The 12,664-nt window shown below is 33.7% G+C and overlaps 1 protein-coding gene and 1 long non-coding RNA gene across 11 annotated transcripts in view; one reads left to right on the top strand and one right to left on the bottom strand.

Moving 5' to 3' along the window:
• The window catches only part of LOC100741966 (tropomodulin), a 113,696-nt gene that overhangs the window by 37,668 nt on the left and 63,364 nt on the right, over window positions 1-12,664 (top strand). The window lies entirely within an intron of this gene.
• Window positions 4,664-7,801, bottom strand: LOC112212065. Its single transcript, XR_002945859.2, has 3 exons — window positions 7,787-7,801; window positions 6,085-7,716; window positions 4,664-4,678 (listed from the first exon to the last, which is right to left on the bottom strand). It is a non-coding gene; the product is annotated as an uncharacterized LOC112212065 (long non-coding RNA).

Here is a 12,664-nt window from a genome sequence, read left to right as displayed (position 1 = left end):
TCCACGAAGACCGAAAGATATAAAAAATTCTAACGAATTTCGTGTGAAATCTCTTAATATTTCGAGAAACACATTTTCTTGCTAATATCCGTTGCTCGTAATATACAGTGGCGCGCAAAAGTTATGAATCAGGTAAATGTTCACTTCATATGTACGTTAAAGAATTTTTGTATCAACGTGTCTTGTAATGTTAGTAAGAACTTTAACGTTGGTATTATTTATTAATTTTAACTATTTTTCCAATGTGTTAGTTTATTTTAGTTGTCATTCTAGAAATTCTTTCAGATATCAATTTTGGAATATACATATGCGAAGCGAAATATTTATCTGATCAGACACTTTTACACATCATTGTATATTCGAGAACATATATCCCACAGGAATAGAAGCTTGGATAGCATTTTATAAACATGTTAAACACGAAAGGTAGCAGCTAAGATAGATATATGTTTGTTTATATAATTTTATATTTTTTAAATTCTAATTTGAACTGAAACAAGCTCGAAATATTTGGTATAGGAAAATTACCATTACTTAATACACGGTGAACAGGCAAAATCTAATATGAATTGTTATTATTCGCACGATGATTGGGTTTGGATTTTGCTCGTGTGATGATTTGTTTATTAAACGATGTTCATACGTCTATTGGCAGATTCAATCACATTATTTCAAGATTTCGTCACGCGTAGTTTATATTTGAAGAAAGCAATGAAATTAGAAAAGAAATCGACGTTGTTCGTAAGAGTAGATATCAACAAATTTAATGTGCGATTAATTAGAATGATCGATCCATATCTTGTTTTGTAATTACAGAAAATAAATGAAAATCTTTTCCTAATGCATCTGGTTGATGTATAAAAAATTCAAACACCTCGGTATTAATATAGATTTTGATTTCATTACAATGCTGTATAGAATGTCTTAATTCAATTTTTTGATATATTTTTTGATTAAGAGTTGCGTGTAACAATAAATTATATCTTTTGTTGTACATTTTGTATGAAAGAGAAATCAGCAGCTTAAATAGAAATTTCACTTAGAGGGGTTTATTTTGTATTTTGCATAATGCGCATAAAACAATGACATAATTACATCAAACATAAATGTGTAAATAAGGAATCATGTGCAATAATAGAAAGTTTGTCAAGGATTTTGCAAGAATTACTATTTATGATACATTTAAGACATTGTTCGACAGTGTACGTACATCATATGCTTTCTATGTGCCTTCCAAGCATGTTTGTATTATCGTTGCCAATTTCGAGGTCAATTTTAAACGACATCATAAATAAATATTATTAATGTTGTTGGATGATGTGCACAGTAATTTAATGATAATGATAGATCGGAATTCGGAGCAGTGGAACGATGCCATTGTTGGTTAGGCATGCGGGCATATGATTTTTAGAATGTCACAGTCGTCGACGTGAAAATGTTAGTCATCGGAGGACAGGTCATAATTTATATTAGCTTTGTTTGAAAATATTTGTTGTTAATATTATACAATATCGCGGATGATAATTTCTTGAAGGAAATTTAGCAAAATGCTGCAAAATTTTTCAAAAATTCAATTTTCGCGCCTTTTATGACAGTACGTTCGTACTAGTACATAACTGTGAACAATTTTGGGATATCGATTGATACTGTTTCTAATTTCTAAACGATAATTCGATCGTCGAAAATTTACGAGCAGGACGAGTTCAATTTTCAGACGAGGTTTTACTTTCCAGACGAAGATATACACGTAATAAAATAATATACATAAATGAATCATGTATGAAACGTAAGAAACATATGAATACCTTTTAATAACAATTTAGTTTGTAATACCACGAAATACTGTTTCACTCAGACTTAACAAATCGACAATCTTCTATCGTAGCATCTACCGACTACGTTCAACTATGTTTAAAGAAAGATATACGCGTCCTTACTTTTCATTTTTAGTCGCTGGACAAATAAATCTCCCGTTTTTACAAATTTAAGTTTTGAGAAAGAAAGAGAGAAAACGTCTGATGAATAATACTTTTGGAAAATAACTGCTAGAGCAACGTTCTTAGTCGACCAACCTTGATGATTCACAACGATATACATACGCTCTATTACACGCTTTTTATATCTTTCACTTCGTTCTCTCTGTTCTAATGTTCTCAAAACACGTGTTTCAATGAACGTTCTCGTTTTAGAGGGCATCGAAAACTTCCTAAACGAACCAAAGCCCATTCAACGGTGAAAATTGTGGATATTCCTCGCGTTTGTTACACATGTTTCGAATTAAACCTATTAATTTTGCAACATGATGGAAAACATTGTAGGAATCGATAAGAAGTGTGTCGATGTTACACGTCCTTCCTATTTCGGTTTCAACTTCTGTATACATTCGGTGTTTTTCCTGGATGATTTTCTATGAGTTACAGATGTTTACTATGGCTGTATCGATGAGATGATTAATCCTTTTCTGTTTGCCATATACAGTTACACATGTCTGTTCTGTTATTTAGGATTAGTTACAACTATCGCACGAAATTTTCCAATTTCACTTGTATAGCTTACGTGTTGTAATTTAGAACAGACATTGCAATATTCTAACATCCTGACATTTAAAATTTGTTACATTCAGTACGCAAAACTGATCCCTTTTATTCTTTGTATTCGATTTTCAATACCTTTATTATGGTTTATCATTTTGGAACATTTTGAAGTGTAGGGAATATTTTGAATGTTCGAAGAGATCAATTTCTTTTATCTATATCAGTATTCATTACTATTTATTTCGTTGTCTTCATAAAATTCAAAATATCCTGCATTCTCTTTCTATCTATTATTGTGACTATGTTATCGCTTATGTTACAATGCAATAAATTATAGAATTCTAAGTGCATCGCCAAAGATCAAGCGTAGATTGCTATGTTATATAGAATTATTCAGTTTAAATCGCAATTTCTTGCGCAAAATTAAAGTTGTACGTTGTATTCACGGCAAAGTGCCATTCTAGCCTTATCCTTAATCATATGACGCAACGTACAATTTTTGGAAGAAATCTTGACGTTGATATATTTATCATTGCACACGGTATACATATTTCCTGTACGATATTAAGTTCATTGCATTTCGTATTTGCATTTTTTTCTATCAGGTTGCTGCACTTTTTTCGATAAATTCGATATTTCTCACGATGATCGAATAACTAATGATCCCTCTATCGTTTTTACTTAAAGAAATGTTCTTAAACATTATTGTAAAATGATATGAATGTTATTGGATTGTTGAATTGCGAAGGATTTTTTAATTATTCGTTGTTATGCTCGCGAGGAAGTTTGGAATTGTTATACGTAATAACAATTTTTTATAAATATTCTGTTAACGTTGTTTATAGTATAAGATGTATGCTCGTATGTTGTACATGATGTAATAATGAATTATATGAGACACTTCTTAGCTTTGTTTTATGATAGGATACCACACTCTTGGCGTAGATTGTGGTTCACGTGTGACGAGTCACACTCGTGACGAAGTTTAATTTTGGTTCACAAACTCGAGGAATGATGAACACATGTTCCGTATAGTATATCGATGTTCTTCGTTCATTCAAGTGTTACAGTAGGAAACGTTATGAACCCTACCGTATGCACATACACGTGTAAGATGACTCATAAGTCAAGGGGTGGATTAGGTTAGAGAAAGATAAATAGAAACGAATATAAATAGAATTCTTTTACTAGAATACTTTTTGAATATACGAAAGTGGGTAAAGATCATCAGGTGATTCCCTAATGTCGTACCTTGACTTTCTAATCACAGAGTTATAGTATAATAATCAAATATTTGAAATTCAAAAATCTTACCAATTTTCTGAAACAGAAATTCAAAGATTGGCAAAATGATAAAATGGTCCTAGAAAGTAACCGATAATACGCAATTCATTAATAGTCCGCGAGTTTTTATGCATCTATAGAAAATTTGACAGTGATAAATTGCAGGAAACGCGCATAACATGACAAGATATATAAAATATGTAAATTACAGTGCTTTCTGTAATACTTGTCAGATAAAAACATCTCTTTACCGAGGCTCTACCTTTTTAATCATCTTCTCGAAGGTATGAATTTCCATAAAAATTCAATCTGTTCATTGGTAATAAATGCGAAATTAAATAACGCTTTACACAGCGTCAGGCAAATATCTAAAATATAATGAAGGCTGTACGATGGCAACGTTTCTGGAGAAATGAACTCGAAGCAAGGGAAGGAATTTCTTGAACCGATGACAGTTTTCGTTTGTAGGGACGATCGTTTTCAGAAAGGGAATGAGTTGGCTTATTGCAGGAGGGTAACGCTGTCAGACGTAAACGATTATTTCAAGTGGACGCATCGCGACGTCGAAAGACGCGTAGCCGAGGCCTCTGGAAATAGAAGAGTGACACAAGAGTGAAGGCCTGCGGCGTACGAGAGCCGCGAATGCACCGTAAAGCTGCTTATTTTAAATAGGAGCAACGTCGACGCGATCTGCCTGCTCTCACGAAGGCTCCGCCGATGGAAATAGCAGAGGCCGTTTAATGAATTATCCGTTACGTTTGCGCGTGTTCGTTTCGAGATCGTAAACAGTGAATCGGGACCCTCCATTACCTTCCGCAATTCCAGCAAATCACGAGATCTTTCAGCTCTTTCTTAATCCTCTGTAAGAACGAAGAATGTTTCCTTGAATGTTGATTATGAGAAAGATTGTTATAGAGTTGAAATGAATGATCTGTTTAGTGGGAATGAATGTAAATTTTGTTGCAGTATTTGCTACTCAGAAACAATTAGTAACTTGATACTAATAGACTAAACCAATAGTGCGATATTTGTGACGAAATTGTAATGTTAACTTTTATTCTGATAAATATATAATTATATATTATTTATTTATATTATTGATTAATAAATTATATTATTGAAAGAATGCTACACAGTTTTGGCATCTAGAACAGGTTGTCACCTAACTGATTAAACGATGAATATCGTTTATATTTATTATTCGCTTTTTGTAATATTGTTTCTTATCTTGGATTGGAACGACATGTTACGCTTATAGGATATTTTCATTAAACTTATAAGGTATATTTTTGTATGCGAAATATTTTAATAGGCTTATCTACGAACGAGAGTTATTCAGGTGTTGAAAGTATTTAAGCAATTCTTTTTTAGAACTGGAGAATATTCCTTTTTAAGCTTAGAAAAGCTTAGAATCAAACTTTCTGTTTATTGGAATAAATTGTTCATATTTAGAACGAACGATGAAACTAGGAAGTAAATAGAAAAAAGGAAACAATGGATAATACGATATACTGAGTAAAATACTATCATCGAGCGTGATGTAATATGAATTTTCCTCTTAACGATCTAAAAGTAAATGTGGAGATAGGAAACAATGGGTAATGTAATACTGTGAATCCAATCTTGTCATTAAGAGACGAGAGTGATGTAATATAAATTTTCTCTTAAGGATCATGAATGGAAACTTGATTTTAAATATCGAATAGACGTATTTCGAGATATGCCAGAAATTTATACGATTATTGAAATAATATTACAACTGATTATTAATTAAAATATTAAGAATTTTTCGTAAAATATTTCAAGTAAAATCGTATTTTTCTTCTTTGCATAAAATTTAAACGTATGTACCTCGTAGATAGTAGAATTAATTTGCATTGAACACAGCAAGAATATATTAAAATTGATAAGAAAACAACGAGAAACAATCGAGATATCATTCGACATTTTACTACTATGCTATTCTTAGGGATTTTGGACTTGCAAATTCTAATTAATTTTCTGTAATGTCGTATTTTAATTTTTTGTCGAAATATATATCTGAAAATTTAAAATACAATGATTATCCCAAAAGTAACTTAAGAACTTGCTGCTGAAACTGCCTCATATAGTTTCACGTATTTGATTGTACGTAAATCAGGATATCGGAATGCATTCCAGATAACATAATTCAACGAGAATTCCTTTTTTCTATGTCTAAAAATAGCAATCGCTTAACTGTGCTCAATTAAGAATTTGAAAAATAACAAAATTTCTGGATCGTTACCTTGCGATCATAAATTCAGGTCGCGACAGTAGAACGATTCCACTTGTGGTCAGACGCAACTTTTAGAGCATGACGGATACCTTGAATGGCCTCGAATAACCTTGCACCACAGGTCGTTGCGCTGATATTTGATCTCACTACCACTAAACCATGAAAAGAAAACGATATCCCGCAGTTAAATATTCAAACAGGTTTCAAGTTACCTATATTTACGATATATTTAGAACTTGAAATCATTGATTCTAAAATCGCATCGTAATGAGACATTATTCACTATCAGGATGATCAATTGGTAACTTTTTATAGAAATACAACAGCCTTTATAGAAATAATGCCTTCTGCAATCCTTTAGCAAACCTAGACATCTCTCTGGAATTGATGATCCATAGATTCATCAAATTGAACATCCTCGTCTATACAACCAGAACGTATCCGATTGCTTGCAAGACCTCAAACTTTCGTTCTTGATTAATGAAAACCGTTTTGTACAAATGCTTTCGCTTTCGTTCGTCTCGCGACGATCCAAGAATTTCATCTCTGACCAATCGACTTTGTCGAATTTTGAGAGTAAATTTGATCCATCTGCTCAGGAGCAACAGCTTTACGTGTTCAGCTGAAGAATCAATCTTCCGTGATAGTCCAAAACAAACGCACAATAACACGGATTAAAGGATAAAGAGATCGAAGAATCCCTTTGAGGTGCTTTATCGCACCAGAAGAAACGACGTCGCGCGTGCTTTCATGTCACAAGCTCGAGCACACGGTTGGCATGCTAATTACGTGGTTGCGGACCCTAACTACACTAACAGAGTATCTCACAAAGAAATGCTCATCCCAGTCGCATCGCGAGACACAAGGCAGCCATCAATCACAGTCACAGTACATCGCATCTGATGTTATCTTGGCGAATCCCGGGGAAAGCGGTAGGACAAGGCCCGGATGTCCCGAACTTGTGCATCTGGCAAGTCTTTCGTGGCCATAAAAGCGGCTCCGGCTCTGTGCCATTTAAACCACGGTCGGAAAAGAGCGTTCCACGAGATCCATAGTCACGGTGATAATTAAGCCGCTTTATGATGCATCGTCGAGCGGGAACGATGAATCGTTCGCGAGGATGATAAACGAACATGCGGACGAGACACGCGGACGAGTCTTCGAGACGCAGATAAAACGCGTTCTTAGAAATCTGCAAATGTCACCGTAGTCCAACAAACGATGCTTATGATGAAATTACCGATTTTCAAGATTTCGTGGTTTCTACTGGACTTGTCTTTTAGTTAAGTCCAAGAGAAAGATAAGAGCATTGTTTGTTGTTGTCGTTCTTTTCGATAAGACGACGTTAAGCCTTATATTTATATCTATGAAGAACATAGGCAAAAGTGGATCTTCGATTTTGTCTGTCTCATGTGCCAAATATACATATATTTTAGTCTTGCGAAAATTTGTGTTAATCACAAGAAACCAAGTAATTTGGATCATTGGAAAAATCGCTCGAGAAAGACGAAAAATTATTTATCCACCATTTGGTGTTCTTATACCTCGAAAGCTAATCGATACTTGCATCCACCGTTTGTTAGGATTTTTGTCTTTTTTGAAACAAGCTACCGAAGCTTGCACTGAGTTTTCTGAAACATTCTGTAAATGGCAAAAAATTAGCATGAAAGAAGCGGTGCCTAGATTATTTAATACAATTAACAGCTCCTACATGGATAGATTGAGGTTAGGTTGAGGTTAGGTTGGGGTTAGGATTTCAAATTGTTCTTCCATTTCGCTACGAGCTTTCGAACAGGCCAATAGAAAGGAACTCGTTTAGCCGAAAGGATTTATAGTCGTGGAATTCGTATTTTCTTTCTCGTCTCGTGTTCGTTGCCTTCGCAATCGAATTGTGTGAAAAATGAAGACGCGAATCGTTCCACCAAAGACGATAGAACCCCTCTACGTAATGGAGACTGGCAGGCATGCGTGGCTGAATGAGATAAATGGCGGCCAACGCGAGCTAACATTCACCTTCCGCGATGGAATCTCGCGGCCTACCGAATCCGTGCGCGGATATTATTTGCGGTGGCCAACGTTCCGCTGCTATTACGAGCTACCAGTGAATAGTTCGGGCTATTTCGTGCGACCGTTAATGAAGAACAGGCTTTGAAGTAGCGTCGTGGGACTGGAACGGTTTATAGAAGTTGTGGCTGTATTTAGAATTACTATTAATTCTTAGGCTATGCAATAAAACGAGGGAAAATTTATAATGTAAGATTTAGAAGATTATTATGAGGATCACTTGGAAGAATATGACGAAACTGTCTCTGTTGATTTTTCTATTTCGACGCTAGTCGATGGTTGGAGCAGAGTATTTTAATATATTTACGTAGGTACTTGGGAAGGAGGTTTGTTAAAACCAAAGATACGAGCCTTTTAGAAACTGTTTATATAGGATGGTAGGATTGTTAACTGGTGGTACAAGCGGAAAGGGGGTGATTCTACGCGAAAAAAGAAGTCGAAAATATAGAATAAAAATTTAAAAAAAAATTCGAAAATTTAAAAATTTGAAAATTCAAAAATATAAAAATTTAAAAATTTAAAAATTTAAAAATTTGAAAATTTAAAAATTCGAAAATTTAAAAATTTGAAAATTCAAAAATATAAAAATTTAAAAATTTAAAAATTTAAAAATTTGAAAATTTAAAAATTCGAAAATTTAAAAATTTGAAAATTCAAAAATATAAAAATTTAAAAATTTAAAAATTTAAAAATTTAAAATTTTATAAATTTAAAAAGTAACGTCAATCGAGACAACGATCTACAATGAGATCCGTTATAACGTGATAAAGTGCACGCGTACCGAGCGAAAATTCAAAGTCGATTTTCTCGAAAACAAAACCTCAAACGAAAAATTGTTATTCTATACTTTCGACTTCTTTTTTCGCGTAGTATCACCCCCTTTCCTGCTTGTACCACCAGTTACCAACCACTCTGTATATCTACGAGGTTCCATAACAAGCGAATGACACGATGTTACGAATAAACAATATTTCTGAAATATTGAAGGAAGTTTGTAAAGATACGAATGAAGGAATGAATGACGAGGAAAACAATATTTTGCAAATCCTTGGAGTCCCTTCTTGTAGTCACAATAATGAAAAATAGCATTCGATAATTCAAATTGCTTTTGAAAATATTATTAATGAAATATTATGTTATGCAATAATGTAAATTGTCGTATTAATAAAATGTTTGTGTCCTTAATGGGTTTAGTAGAAAGCAATAGGAGACGATACATGATATTGTTTCTTTGTGCTCCAAGTGTAATTCACGTATTCTCAATAATAACTCGTTAATAAATAATAAATTGTGATTTAAGGCAACCTTTAAACGTAAAGTTCAAGAGGCGTAGTCTTTGGACGCCTGTGGATGGGCAATTCGCCAAACATCGCCATTTTCGTCGAGTTTTCGTAAAATTTTGGATAAGAAATAGCATGTCGATTGATATGGAGACTACACACATGTTCCGGTCTTGCATTTATGTAAGTCCTAGAAGTAGTTTATATTATTAGCCACAATGTTCTTTTAACATAGCAAGAGACTACCGTGCATAATTCATGATTTATAACGCGTTATTTAAAATGTAAATGAAGGAAGTAAAACGCAATTGGGTTATGCATCTAATGCTATTTTACGGTATGCATGTAAAGTGGTAAAGTATTTTAGATATTTCACAAATAGTATAAATAATTCGATACAATTTCCTACATACTTACGTACGTATAAAAATAATATTATCTAATGTAATATTCGCCTGTAAAGTTTATTTCAAATATAAATATGAAAATATCCGTTCGTTTCATGATCGATGCATTGCAATGGCAAGAACACCTTCCATAAATTGAAGAATATTTTGTACCAGTGCATGAATATTTTTCATATTGTTGGATTTATCTAGTTTAATTGGAAGCATCGAGTAAAATTTTCAGCAAAAGAGAAATTAGAAATTAAAATTTTACTGCGATATTTTCTGCAAAAGAGAAATTAGAAATTAAAATTTTACTGAGATATTTTCTATACATTGAAGCAGTTGAACTCCTAAGAAGCATGAATAATTCTAGAAACGCCCCAGAAACAAAATAGTATCCGTGCTTTTGTGTTATTACATTTCCAGTAAAGAGATAGTTGGGCAATGGTCGTAAACGGTTTAGTGAAATATAATGCTTGAAGTACTAAAACGCATACAACTTACTTGGCTCTTTTCCACTCTACCGTTTAAGTATCTACTTAATTATAATGTAAATTAATATTTCAATAAAGGCCACCGTAAAAGACACAAGGTAGCTAGTTTATTCTTATCGTTGTTATTTAAATATTCTGAACTTTGAAATAATATCTGCCATCAACCAAACGCAACATACTTACAAAGATATGAGAAACTTCATTTATTCTTATTGTTCATTCGTTCTTCGTTTATTTGTTATGTACATATTCCGAAGAACCAAGGCAATGTCCAAAGCTAAAAGTTACATTCATACACTATATTGGAAAATCTATTTTCAAATTTTTCTCTTTCAGCTTACGATATAGCTCGTGATAAATTGTAGCTCATAACAAAGATAAACAAAATCATATTTGCAAAAGTGTCATAAAATATAATTCATTATGTATTACGATGTAATACATTGCAGCTGACAGGTAAACATCGTTATGTTTGAAAGAAAAAGATAAATCGGAAGCTTTTGTTTGATGATGAAAGATGGAAGTTTCCGTGTAGTATGCACCGATTTTTCCAGCGGTGACGTGCACTTGTTAGCAAATTTTCTGCATTGACAACGACGGATGTTGCTTCTCATTTGTCACCGGTTCTGAGGTATTTTGGCGATGGCCTACAAACTTTCAGCGAGATGCACGTGCTTGGAACTTAAATGTTCATTGCGATCAGCCTTGCGACTGTAAGCTCCGTCAGCTGCGTACAATATTTTAAGACGAAAGCCTCTTCAAAAGATGCGAATCGTTTCTTCCAGACTGTTGTATATAAAACGAAATTATTCAACGTGAAAGATGTTCATCCATCGTTCAAATTTCATATGGGCAGAAGTTATTTAACTTAATAAGTTGTACTATATACGATGCTTCAAAACTGATTTATGTTTAGCTATCATAGTATTTTTTACAAAAGAAATCTACAGATATTCAAAATTCATCCTTTGTAGCAAGCAGAATCGTTCTAAAATTACTTGAAAGATTCTGGCAAAATTATTTAGATATTTTTCCAATAGTCGAATTTCGTATTTTATCGAAAAAAGATGAAACAAAAATAATAATAAGATAAGCCTTTAACACACAGGCAGAGAATTAATTTTCATTCGCATTATAAATCTTACGAGAGGGAGAGTAGCAATTCCGGAAAAATAAAGTTTACGATTGAGAAAACGATATTGCGGTTATAATTCTTTTATTTGCCGTTACCTGAAATACGTAATCTTCTATGCTGTTACGGTTCGCTTTTAAATGCGAGAATTATTGCTGCACCGTTTATTTGTCTGCTTTAGACTGTTTATATCACAGATTAGACTTGGGCAATTTTCTGAGCAAATGTACACACGCAAATTGTAGATGCTTCTCCTTAGAATTTGAACTGCGAATATTTCGATAATTTCATATCTAGTTCTCCTTTCGATATTTCCTTTCGATTTTATATTAAGCATTTTTCTAAAATGTAAAAGACCTTCTCCATCGTCGAGACAGCAACGAGATTGAAATATACAAATTCGATGATCGCAACACGTTTAAAGTCATCGTACGGTTTCGTCCAAGTCTACAATTCGCGCAACGCCATACCAAATCCTGCGTCTTAGTAGAATCTAAAATAGAATCTCGCAAAAATCATCAGGCAAAATCTCAACGTCTATCCGAGTACCCGTCAAACGAATCCGCATCTCGGTTCCTCGTCGAAAAAACAGCACATGCGCGATTTTCCGCGTCAAAGTACACGACATCTGGCACAGAATTCGGGCAGAAATAACGCGAGAGAAATGAAGAGAAAGAAGCGGCGTGTATTACGCAACCGAGCTTACATATGTAAGTATGGTTGCGTGATTTTTTCGCCGCGAAACGCAGCAGGAAGTTTCGCTGTTTGCTCGAACAGTATCGAGCATGAGCCAGGAAGAAGACGGATCCTTTTACCATGACAAATTGTTGGTAGAGATAGATTGCTAGAAACTCGTTAATTCGATATCGGTACAAAGTTTCCGCTCGTTGGCATGTAACGATAGCTGGCACATATTCTTTGGCGCTCGACATTGCGAGCGTTTCGCTTTTCTTCCAGTCGACGCGATTAAAATCCCATTTAACACGTTCCGCATCTCAGAAGAAATTTAAACGGAATTTTGAACGAATGACAAGATATATGGCGTAATTTTTGGACAGATGAACCTCGTTTTGGAGAATTTTTATGTTCGAATATTTTGAAGTCCCAAATATAAAAATTTTATTCAGGCGAAAGGTTTCAGATTTCAATATTCTTTTATTGTATCGGCTAATTTAAAAGATTTTTATAGCAGAGATGCAGAAATGCATATAGCAAGATTTATCATAGAAG

Source organism: Bombus impatiens, unplaced genomic scaffold (assembly GCF_000188095.3).
Source record: "Bombus impatiens unplaced genomic scaffold, BIMP_2.2 scf_0102, whole genome shotgun sequence".
Lineage (NCBI taxonomy): Eukaryota > Metazoa > Arthropoda > Insecta > Hymenoptera > Apidae > Bombus > Bombus impatiens.
Note: the sequence above shows the minus strand (reverse complement) of the source record. Positions and strands in the feature narration are given on the sequence as shown.